Source organism: Eutrema salsugineum, unplaced genomic scaffold (assembly GCF_000478725.1).
Source record: "Eutrema salsugineum unplaced genomic scaffold, Eutsalg1_0 scaffold_9, whole genome shotgun sequence".
Classification (NCBI taxonomy): domain Eukaryota; kingdom Viridiplantae; phylum Streptophyta; class Magnoliopsida; order Brassicales; family Brassicaceae; genus Eutrema; species Eutrema salsugineum.
Genome location: NW_006256342.1, coordinates 10011636 through 10020281, shown reverse-complemented (window position 1 = coordinate 10020281; position 8646 = coordinate 10011636). Strand labels below are relative to the sequence as shown.

Below are 8646 nucleotides of genomic sequence, written 5' to 3'. Positions count from 1 at the left end.
AGTTCTTCGTTTAAGAATATGTATTTCAAGAAAACCGTCCCCTCCCTTGCTGCTGTTGAGAAAAATCTAGAGTCGATGCGAGGGCTAGCTCATCCTGATCGGTTGAAGATGTGTGTCGCCTACTTCTTATCCTCTATAATTAGTGGGAAAACGAAAACCGGTAAGGGGGCACCATCTGTTGACCCCTTATTTCAGAGGATTGTGGATGATCTTGAGGCTTGTAAAAGGTTTTCTTGGGGTAGGTATTCATTCAATGTAAATATGAAAGAGATTGAGCACACAATGAGGCATTTCAAAGGGGTTGTCGAAACAGATCCCTGGACATTTCCAAGCTTTGTTACTTCTTTGGAGGTATGTCACATTATAAAGAATTTGTAAGTATGTAATACTATGAGATAAAGTGTAATTTGTTGGGTTTATGTGTAGTTGCTAGCATTTGAGGCCATCCCATGTCTGAAGAACAAAGACAGAGAAGATGTTAGAGTAGCAGAGAGGGATTGTCCCCGGATGTGCAGGCAGAAGTTCCAACCATTTACCCTAAAAGGTTTCCTTTTGTCAGAACTCTATGAAACACTAGGTAACACTAGGGTCATCGAGAGTATATTGCAACCATCCGAGGATGAGGTAATTATGCTTGCTGGAGTCATGGAGAGGAATGAAGAGGAAGATGTCGGTGATATCATTCCTGAAAATTGGAAGAGGCGTTTAGTTGAGGAAAAGAAACCGATATTCTAGAAAGAGATATGCAAGATCGATGTTGATGCCCGAGATAATAAGGAGTGGGTAAACCATCCTGCAGCGGCTAAGAATAATGTGGGGACGGAGAATGTGGCGCCTCTTGGATTGGTGGAACAGCTTCAGAGCTTGCTGATGTCGTGTCAACTGCGTGAGGGAACAAGTTTTACCCTTAACAAAACAAATGAAAGCCGCAAGTGCACAGCTAATCAGTTGTAGTATTTAGGGATCGAATCCACAGAGATTTGTGTGTCTGGTATTCTTCTACGGTTTTTAACTTTATGTCTAGACTAGATTGGTTTTAAAGGGTGGTTGTTTATCACGAATTAAACTAAAACAAAAGAAAGCAAATAAATCTATCCTAGAAAGCAAGTAAAGAAATCGAATGAAAGGCTAATAAAGCAAGTAAAATATCGAATGAAAGGCTAATAAAGCAAGTAAAATATCGAACTAATGGAATTGAAATGCAGGTTTAAGTAAGAAAATAAAATCGATGGAATTGTAAACTATGGCTAAAAACGCTGAGCTTTTGGGAACTCTAAGGGATCATAATCGGTTTTAACACTAGGGTAAATAGATTGGGATTGACGGATAACGATATATGGGTTCTAGAGCTAGAGTACGGCGGTATGACTACGTCACTGTCGTGATCATAACCAATTGTTTCTCGCAACCCTCACCAGTAGGTTTCCACTCTGGCCCTGGAACAGAGAGAACGCAAGAGCTGCACAAGACTCGTCAATACTCACGATCTCGCCGCAGGTAGGTTTCCACTCCTACGGAAAAATCGCCTGTTTCATTCTAGGGCTGATACTTAATGAAAACTTTCGCAACACTAACTATCTAGATCAGATACTAGGTGATCAATCAAGCATACATGCAATAAGAACAAGAATAAACAGAGAACAGGTTGAAATCCCAGATCTATAAACCTAGATGTCTTAATCGATTATGAGAGCCCCTTTCGGGAACCCTAAGCCCAACTCGCGATCTACTCAGACATGGCTGAGGTCGACATCGTCATCGGTTTTAATAAAAGTAATGAAAAACAGTAAAGAAAAGAGATGAAAAAAGCTTCTCTATTGAAGAACTCGGACTTGAACAATCTTCTACAAAAATCTCATAAAAACGGCTAAAAGAAAAGGGTTTCTGTAAAGTATGAATGGTTCTCCCTAAAAACGACCTAAATGACATGTATTTATAGTCTCCAATACTCCATGGTCTCTAGGGTTCCGGAATTTAGGCTGAGAATGACTTTGGGTTTCAGATAAATGGGTTTAGGTCGGAGCTTGATGGCCGCGGTTGGGAGTGACGTGACCGCGGGGATTGGCTGGTTGGCCGCGGTCGGGAAGCTTCTGACCGCGGGAAATAGGTTGTTGGCCGTGGTCGCGTGACTTGCTGGCCGTCTTCGAGTGGCTCCGGGGCTAATGGAATATCTTGAGATCCAACCGTTGGAATGTCTCCAAACCAAGTGCATTTGAAAGCTGGTTGATTCTTCTATAAGTTGTCCAATTTTGAGTGTGATCAGACGGTGAGAAGGTCTTCGTCTCTCTATGAGAGTTCTGACGGTTTGCATTTATCCAAAAAAGTCTTTTTGTTCCATTTTGTGCCTCTTTATCCCAAATTACCTGAAAAGTCTTTTAAAATTCGGAAACATAGAAATCCTTTGAAAACCTTTGAAAATAGAGTAAAAACACCTGTAAAAGATATTAAAGTGATCCATAAAAATGGTCAAAATCCGGTGTTATCAACTCCCCCAGACTTAGTCTTTTGTTTGTCCTCAAACAAGACAAAGGCTAAATCTCGGTGAGAGGTTTGAAAACGCAGGAACTAAACAAAATCTCAGAGACCAAACTTCTAGACCAATATCGATCAGTGTGCATCAATCGGGAATAGCATAGAAAATTCTCACTAGCAATACAGGCATAACTAGTCCGTTAATCCGCCATACGAAAATCTATGCACTAAGGTCTAACTTCCACTCAACTAGCTCTTAACATTCATTAAAAATATCGGTGGTTCTCATCAAAGAAAATCTAGGCAAGGCAATCTAGGTTAGGTGTCAAAAAGGTTATTCTAGGGGTGAGGATTAAAGTGTTTACGGGTTACCTGAAGATTTGGAGGGTGCAGGATATTATGCAAAACCGCAAGAGAGAGTAAAGCTGTTAGTATCCATAGTTTTCGGTCACTTTCTTCTTGCCATAGATTCTTGGTCTTCTTCTTCAGGTTCTCTCCTAACTCCCCCAGACTTAGATTTTTGTAAATCTTTCAAAACCATAGCTCGTTAAACGAATAGTGGTTGCTTATTGCTCCACAAACTTCGACAATCTAAGACTCATTAGACTTTTTGTCTCCCTTTCCCTTTTCACGTTTTTTTTTTTTTTTAGAGAAAGGAAACACCTTTAGATATAGAGTCTTAGAGAGCACGAAATTACCAGTTAATATCTGTCTTGTAAAGCTTCATGATGTTTCTGATACTTTTCCTTCCCAATTCCATTCAGTCTCCTTTGTGAGTGACTGAAAACTGCGTCGCTCCTCTTCTCTCCGACGTTTTTGCACATATCTGCTGATATACACTAAAGAGAGAATGCATGAGGATTGAAAACAAGGGTTTTGGGTTTAGGGTATGGTACCAGATAAAGATAAACTGGTCATCTAGGACGACAAATAGTGGTAAAAGTGAGGGTAAAAGACGTCCTAGATGTGTATGTCGATGCCTGCCTAAAATCAATGATGAGAAAATTAGATATCAATATTAAGTCCAAATAAAATGAGCTAGTATATCCTGTCAGAAAGAATCTCCATGAATAGAAGCCCTCTGGTAGGAGTTCGTAGTGCAAGTACTCTAGCTACCGCCTAGTCTAGTGCTAACCATAAATAAGCTATCATGCATAGTGTAGAAGCGTGCAGGTCTAAATCATCATAGTTTTGCGTCAAACATTCCTGAAAAATACTTAATGTCGAATAGGTTACATATTAAAATTTAAAAAGTGCTTGAAATTTAAAAGCAAAAGCAGGAAAATGATTAGTACGGATAGACATCCTCCCCCAGACTTAAATCACACTGTCCCCAGTGTGAAAAAGTTGGTGAGAAGATGGTGAATAAAAGCGAAATAAAATAAGATAAAAGAAAAAGAAGATGATGATAGAACCGTGATGGTAGTGAAGTGCTGATCAATCACTCATCCTCTGATGTGTCGTCTGCGAACTGGTGCTGCCCCTGTAAGAAGGTGACAACGCGCTCAAAGCGTCGTCCCTGTCTCTCAACCCTGCGCTCCAGATCGGAATGAGTGTGCGATGATGTAGATGATGAGGTGTGGCCGGTCGAAACAAATGGCTGAAAGTGAGCACAGGCCGCAGCTGCATCACGCTTCGCCTTGGCCCATATGTATTGGCCAATGGTGAATGGTAGACGAGGTACAGATGGCAGAAAATCATCAGGTTCCGGAGTCCATCGCGGATGTCCTCCGTTACACAATCTCAGGATAGATGCTGAAGGCAGGCTGACTCGGTGCTCCTCAGTGCCAGTGCAATACTTGTAACCAAACCTGTCTAGATCAAAAGCGGCACGAGAGATAGTGTGATCGTGAGAGAGATAAAGTAGGTCATATCAGACATCAGGAAATGGATCATCAGATGAGAAATCGAATCCTACAGCCTGTAGTATCGCTGTAATAGCACTCCCGAAAGCTGGAGTAGCGTCCTCGCAACCATGTAAATCATGCTTCACCTTTACCATATTCTGCGCTATGATCCAGGCAAAGCAGGCAAGTCGTGGATCGTCCATAAATGGAATCTGAAGTGTAATGAGCTCAGTCTTCAAAACACCTCCCATGTTGGCTCTAGAGAAGATCGTGTGTGCTAAGAGTTTGTGCACAACTCTCACTGCTGGGTGAGTAAGAAGGGCTGACTTCGATCTCCCGCTATCATAGACTCCATGACCCATCTCTCTTTACAGGTTAAGATCAGGTTCATCTTCAAGGTAAATGCCATCAGTGTATGGAAGCTTAAGAGCTTCACAAACCTCAGAAATGGTGAGAGAGTAAGGCTGTCCGCGGATAGAGAATGACAAGATGCCATCTGATGCTCTGGGGTTCCTCCTCTTCGTGTGATGGAGTGTAATAGTCGCTAAGAACTCACGGACTAGCTCAGGATAAGTCGGAAGGTTCAGCTCCATGTAGGGTCTCATCTTAAGTGCATCGATGTACCAGATCACATCCTCTCTGATTCCAAGCATCTCAAGTGTATGATAATCAATGCAAGGCGTGGGTTTGATGTTCAGCTTCTTGAAACGTCTTGCATAGTCCACACTCGGGTTTGTCTCCCTCCCAATGTATCGAATCTGTGGTGGCTCAGGAGTTGCTCGTGTTTCTCTTGAGTGCTGGAGCAATCTCATCACATAGTTTCTTCTTCTCGGTCTGGCTTGGTTCATCATGTAATCTCCTAGAGTAGCATCATCGGGAATGTCCTCAGAGCTGCCACCAGTGCGACGGCTCCTTCAGGATCTGGTTTGGTCCATTTTTCTGCAAAACGAAATGATTTTTGGAAAAAGAGTGAATATGGATGCTGATTTTAAAACATTAAAATCTGTTATACTAATACTAGCATAAAGAGATTAATTAAAACCATGAGCAAGCAGAATTGATATTAAATCAGAGAAATCAAGTATTTCATGACCACATTCGGATTTTTGATGTTCTCAACATAGAAATCTTCTAAAAATCGGTTTTTATGAGCAATTTCCATGTAAATTCTAAAGATTACCCAATACTAATCACTAATCACACAAGACTTAATCAAATTCATCGATTTTGCTGTTCCAAATTCAATTTTTATGAAGCATGTAGAATCCAAATTTCAAAAATCTCAATTCCTCTTAAGCTAGTTGTTAAAAACGATTTTTAGATAACCTAAAAGGATAATCTATTGTTCTTAAGCTATTTCCACCATCAATAAACAGAGATTTGAGCTTTTTAAGAAAATCCTAAGTTCTGAAATCAATTAAAAATGGCGAGTTTGAGGTTCATACCTTGCTGGAAAGAGAGATTTGATGGCAGAATTGAAATCAGCTTTGAAAAAGAGTGAGGTTTGAGCGAAAAACCTCTTAAAAATATTAAGAATTGAAAAATGTGTTCTATCTCCAAAATCTCCAAATCTTTTGGAAAAGAAGAGAAAAAGGAGTTTGATCCAAAAAGTGTGTTTCTTTTCTTTAAAAAGCGTTTTTGTAGCAAAAAACTTTAAATTTCCGGGAATTTTAAGTTTACGGGAACTTACCTTTCTTGTCTTGCACATAAGGAAAGTTTAAAACTTACGGAGGATCTTTACGAGTTTTACCGGGAATATTTCGGGAAACAACGGGAATCACCGGGAATCACCAGGTCACACCGGGTAAACACCGGGAAACACCTGGCAACACCGGGAATCACCAGGCAACACCGGGAATCACCAGGCAACACCGAAAAGCGGCAGAAATCCGCGGCGTCACCTCAACGACCAACGGCCGCGGTCAGGAGACGCGCGACCGCGGTGATCGAGGGCTCGGCCGCGGTCACATTCACGGTGCCGCGGTCGATGCTTCCTTGGCCACGGTTCCGTCAGTCGCGACCACGGCTCTTCCTCCTGCGGCCTTTGTCCAATCTTCTCGTCTTTGCCGGGCCGAGCAGCTAAAAACCTACTTTTTTCTTCTTGGTTTTTCTAATTTTCTGATTTTTTTGTGTTTTTGTTTTATAAAATACCTGAAACTTAAAAGAAAAAGAAAGTATAAATTGTAAAAAGGAAAAGAAAACTAAAAGAAAAAATACCTAAATGGGTTGCCTCCCATTAAGCGCTTTTGGTTTAAGTCGTTTAGCTCGACGTAAGCATGAGGAATCAGGCTGATTTGAATGGCACTCCAGTTGACGTGCCCTTATCACTTCCGGTCACCGGAGGTTTTACTTCTTCTCCTTGAGGAGCCGTCTTCTTACCTTTACTCTTCTTTCGGACTTTAATATTGTTTAAAACCCTTTTTGTGTTTTCGATCAGCTCCTGGATTTGGTCCTCACTAGTTTCTGTTGCATCTGGTGGAATGATGATCTTGATCTTTGCAAAAGCTTTCGGCTTCTCCTTCTCTTTCTCTTTTGGCCTGTTTCCTTTGCTTGGAAAACCGTCTAAGATAGTCGGATAATACATTCTGCGATCCACATTTAGGAAAACAGCATGCCGGTTTACGTGATCGATTACTGCTCCTACTGTAGCTAGGAATGGTCTCCCGAAAATGAGTGACCTCTCCTTGTCTTTATCCATTTCTAGGACTTGAAAATCTGCTGGAACTATCTTGTCTCCCACTAGAACTTGTAGATCATGAATCGCCCCTTCAGTATCTTTTTGAGATGAATCTCCAAAGATAACCTTAACCGTCAATGTCCTTAAGGTTTGGATGCCCAATTTCTCGGCAAATGTCTTTGACATGATGTTAACATTGGCTCCGGAATCGCACAGGCAGTCTGTGAACTTGATTCCTGAAATGAAACATTGGAAAACAAAATGTCCCGGATCATCGGCTTTTGTAAGCCTTTGAAACGGTGATCGTTCAGATACCTTAAATGGTGGCTGCTTAGCATCAACATCTTTGTACAGTGGTACAAAGATTGGGGTTTCTTCTTTCTTTCCATCGGTTCTGGCTTCTTCTTCGGGCAATGTGGTTATGGCGTTGCAAAACTTCTTAGGGTTGTCTTCAACTCTTCCTGGAAGAACTCCACTTTGCCTCTTATAGAGTCGGCTGTTTGGGCGACTTGCACATCTAACTTTTTGACGTGCGAAGATAAAGATTCAAACTTACCATTCAGATCATTGTACATGCAGTCGACTTTCACGTTCACGTCTTTAGATGCTTTTTTGTTCGTCATAACGAGCTGCTGGATGGACTGCTCAAGTCTACCGATTTGTGAAGCTAGCTGGTTCGTCGTGACTCCCTGCTGTTGTACAAATTGATTGTTAAAACTCGTACCTTGGTAGTTATATGGCTGTCGCGGTTGATATGGTACTATTCCTCCGAAGTTTCCACCTTGAAACTTGTTTTGGAAAGATTTTTGCTGAGGTGGGTAGTACTGATCTTGAGGATTCTCCACATTTGGATTGCGGTAAGAGAGATTGTTGTAATTTGCATTCCGGAAGTTGTTGTTGAAGCTATTGTTGGAGCGATTTTGATATGGCACCAGTGCTCCTACGTAGTTCACATCTTCTTCTTGAAAGGCCTGATTAATGTGATCAATATCACTAGGTCCTTCATCTTCTGCGCCATTGTTGGTCTCACAAGCATGGATTGGGCGATTGTTGCTCTTCAGAAGCTGGCTCACCATGTTCTTCAACTCGGTTATCTCCTTGTTGTCTGTTCCGGCTTGCTTCATCAATCGATCGTATTCGGGACAATCATTGCTATTGGCTTGAGCCAAATTTTTGATAAAGGCTCTTCCTTGGGCTATCGTCTTTTGTCCAAAATCTCCATTGCTAGCTGTATCAAGTGAAAGTTTGTATTTTGGTTGCAAACCTCGGTAAAATGTGCTCAGCAAGCTTGATCCATGAAATCCATGGTGAGGGAAATCACGTTCATACTCCTTAAAACGCTCCCAGGCTTCATAGAAAGATTCAGTTGGCCCTTGTTGAAAGTTTGAGATCTTTTTTCTCAACTGATTCGACCTTGACTTAGTATAGAAGTGGTTCAGGAAAGTAGTTCTACATTCTTCCCAATTAGTAATCGATCCTGCAGGCAAAGATTTCAAACAACGGTGAGCTTTATCTGCTAATGAAAAAGGGAACAACTTACACTTTAAATAGTCTGGTGCAACTTGATTTGTTCTCATCATGCTGCAAATTTCTTCAAAGAGCTCAATATGGTCCATTGGATGCTCAGAAAGAACTCCATGGAATTGGTTT

At 41.4% G+C, this 8646-nt stretch overlaps 1 non-coding gene across 1 annotated transcript; it reads left to right on the top strand.

Moving 5' to 3' along the window:
- Positions 1-8295: 8295 nt before the first annotated feature.
- On the top strand, positions 8296-8401 carry LOC112087327. Its single transcript, XR_002900021.1, has one exon. It is a non-coding gene; the product is annotated as a small nucleolar RNA R71 (small nucleolar RNA).
- Positions 8402-8646: the final 245 nt, after the last annotated feature.